General features: G+C 40.9%; 1 long non-coding RNA gene across 1 annotated transcript in view; it reads right to left on the reverse strand.

The window, feature by feature from the left end:
* Positions 1 to 283: 283 nt before the first annotated feature.
* The window catches only part of LOC106724729, a 16,851-nt gene continuing 13,484 nt past the window's right edge, over positions 284 to 3,650 (reverse strand). The window contains exon 2 of the long non-coding RNA XR_001360566.1: positions 284 to 538. This is a non-coding gene — a long non-coding RNA (uncharacterized LOC106724729). The remainder of the gene's footprint in view (positions 539 to 3,650) is intronic.

The following is a 3,650-nucleotide window of genomic DNA, read 5'->3' on the forward strand; positions in this document are numbered from 1 at the left end:
CATGCCTGGATTGTGGGTTTGATCCTCAGTGGGGGGTGTGCAGGAGGCAGCCAATCAATCAATGGTTCTCTCTTATCATTGATGTTTTTCTCTCTTTTTCCCTCTCACTTCCTGTCTGAAATAAATAAGAATATATTAAAAAAAGAATTGTTAGGTGTTATTTTAGAATGTCTGTTTTGTTCTCACTCTTCTTTGGTTTATGAAATGTACAATGAATTTTCCTGCCTATGGATAAGATAGAAAGATTTAACCCATAGATACCATGCAGGAGATAAACTAGCAGTCACTTTATTAACAAGTTTATTTGGTGACAGTGTATTCTTCCTTTAAGAAGATAAAAGTGTAAAGTGTCAGATAAGTTGTAATGTTGGGATCAATGTGAAATTTCACAGAAGAGCTCCGCTATAGACTGTCACACATAAAAAGGGACTCAAAACTGAGCTATTGTGCAGAGATAAAGATGAAGAAGTATTTTCAGAATGTTTTTCTTATGTGAACTTCAGTGTGGAATCCAGAAGTGACTCCGTTGATGCAGGTGCTAGAAAGATGAAAAGGAAAACAAAAAGGAAAGCATCATTTCTGAGATTCAAGAATTTCTCTGTAAGTAACCCAAACACAGAGCATAGCTGCAATTATAGCACCTAGAACCAAATCAAATGATGAGTATCTTTTGTAATCTTAGGATCGAGGGCATGGATTTTTATGTTTACCTGGCACCTTCATTTATTTTCTTGTTTCTGTTTTTTTAACCTACATACCTCACACATACATGCATGTGTGCTACACATGCGCACACAAGCATATGTGTAGACCCCAATGTGCATATTTGATCATTTCCCAGGTATCTAGGAACACTTATTCAGTCACCCTCCCTGGAAGTGCACAGGGAAAAGAAGGCAGATTTCTCTAAAATGCTCCACGGAATTTCCCTTTTATGGGGCTGTTACCTCAAGGAGTGTGGGAGCATTGAGAGTGCCTGTTCTTGCCCTCCACCCCCAGACCCAGGTACAGAACTTCTCCGCTGTCTGGACACTCTCTGGCAGTTTTGAAAGCTTGCCGTCCACATCCATGTCCTATAGTCTCAGCATATCTGGTGGGTGGGGATCTCTTTATCTTGTTTAATACTTGGCAGCTCCAATGTACATCTTATAAATGAATGTCTTACACTTCCTAGAAGCTTATAGTTGTGGTATAATTTTGTACATCCTTCCTGTAGAGAAATATGCTCATAAAAGGATTGCAGTTAAAATTTCCTGTAAACAATGTTCCTCTTAACTTTCTACATTAACACCCTTCTACACACATACACAGAATCATCAGAGCTCTGCATGCCAGAGTTCTTTACTCCCTGGTTTGTTACATATAAAATCATCTTTAACATATTATTTTCAGCAACCATGAATTCTACTGTCTTAAAGCACAGCCCAATTCCTATTTATCTCAAATACTACTAGATCCTTTTTCATGTGACCAAATTTCACATGATTTAATTTTTCCTAATAATGAGTGCCAAGTATAAATCAAATGGTTAATTAATACATGTTTGTTGGGTGCCTATGCACTTCGTCATTGTGCTAGGCTCTGAGTACACAACTTTGAGCTAGATACATGTGAAGTCTGTCCTTAAGCTATACATATGTCAGTTAAGATGACAAACAGTTAAACATACAATTGGAGAAGGATGCTTATGAGTACTTACTGGGGGAAACTAAGTTACTATTAGTGGGGAGACCAGTAGGAGGTTTAGAGATAGTTTTCTGGTGGAATAACATGTAAACTGAGACCTAAAACAAAATAGGAGTTACCCAATGCAATGGAGGCAATGGCATGGCAGAGGCAGCAGCATGATTGATTGAGATTTGAGAGAGAGAAAAGGGCCAAGACCAAGTCAGGAATTGAAAGAAAATCAATACCTAGAGCCATCTGTGTTTGTACTTTTCCATTTTTTTCTTTTTTTCTGAAGCCTTGGGACAAAGTGCCAAATACTGTGAAGGGTAGACTGACTGAAGCTGATTTGCAAAGGGGGTCTTAGATGAGAGAGTTTGTAGCCATCAACTTCCAGGCTATAAAAGAGTGTGGAGACAGATGCAGGAGTTAGAGGTTGGGACACGGTTTATGTAGAAGAATCAGTATGTTATGAGATGTGTCACCTCTCCTGAGGTCTGTGTGAGAGAGATGGGGCTCCAAGGGGATCTTTCTGATGACTTCATATTTGTCCCTCACAGCTTGGGGGACACAGGCCGGAGAAAAATAAAGGATGAGATTCTGGCTGCAGCAGATCGTAACAGCGAAGTATAAATTGTGATATTGTTAGTGTTTTATCCTGTCCATGTGGACTTTTCCTATTACTCTGTGTGTGTGTGTGTGTGTGTATGTGTGTGTGTGTGTGTGTCTTTTGGGAGGAGAGCTAGCTGGATACCAACCAACCAAACTTAGAGTTATTTTTCTTAAAGGAACTTTATTCAGGGTGATGCTCAGACAGGGACCACTGAAAAGCAGCAACTGAGGGGGCTGATTTAAGGGGCCCTGCAGACATGTATCACCCTTGCCAGTGAACCAGAGGTGGGGGATCCTCACAAAGGGCCTATGTCAGCAAATCCCACTGTATTAGGCAGAATTCTCTGGAACAACAGAAAAAGTAGAGATGTTGCAGAAGACCAAAGAAAACCAAGTGACACTTTAAAGAAATGGAGGGACACTGTTTAATTACGCCAGTGGACCCAGGGAATAGCTTTCTAAATCTGAGTGCCGAAACATGCAGGGGGCTTCTTTTTATATCTCCCTGTGGTCTTTGTCCCGCAAATATGGATTATGCTTCTGGTCCTTTTCGTGGGCCTTGCAAGAAGGCCCCCAAGTGTTGGGGGTCTCCAGGCCATATCTCATGGTTTGGCCTGGTGCCAGTGTTAATAACCCTCCCTCTGGGGCAGTGCACTGTTCATAGTTTTATGGCCTCAGTAACAGGTTCTGCAAGACCAGTTTCTGGGAAGGAGGTAATGACTTAATTATAGGTTAGCTTGCTGGCATGGATTCCAGTTGCTAGCCCCCAAAATATCAGGGTTACATTTGAATTAGCCCTTTTTAGCCTAGAGAGAGAGAGAGAGAGAGAGAGAGAGAGAGAGAATGTACATATATATGCAGTTGAAGAAATTGGCTTATGTGATTGTGGAAGCTGGCAAATCCAAAATCTTTAGGGTAGGCTGGCAGGTTGAAGACCCAGAAAAAAAGTTTATGTTGCAGCTTGAGTCTGAAGACAGTCTGGAGGCAGAATTCCCTCTTCCTTGGGGCCATGCCAGTCTTTTTTCTCTTAATGTTTGGAACTAATTGAATGGTGGTTAATCTCCTTTACTCGAGGTGTATGGACTTAAATGTTGATCTCATTAAAAATTACATTCACAGCAACATCCAGACTATTTGACCAAATATCTGGGTACAGTGACCTAGCCAAGTTGAGACATAAAATTAACCATCACATTCACAAAACCCCTTCTACAGCCCTAGACATGTACATGTAAATGCACACTGAAATATACATGTAAAAGCCAATGTACATTCAGTGCCAGTCAAGAGAGAGAGAGCCTTCTGTTTCCATACTTCTGTCTTTTCATCTCCAACCATGGAGATGTCAGAAACCACACACGGGCAGGGAGAAA

Source organism: Myotis brandtii, unplaced genomic scaffold (genome assembly GCF_000412655.1).
Source record: "Myotis brandtii unplaced genomic scaffold, ASM41265v1 scaffold95, whole genome shotgun sequence".
Classification (NCBI taxonomy): domain Eukaryota; kingdom Metazoa; phylum Chordata; class Mammalia; order Chiroptera; family Vespertilionidae; genus Myotis; species Myotis brandtii.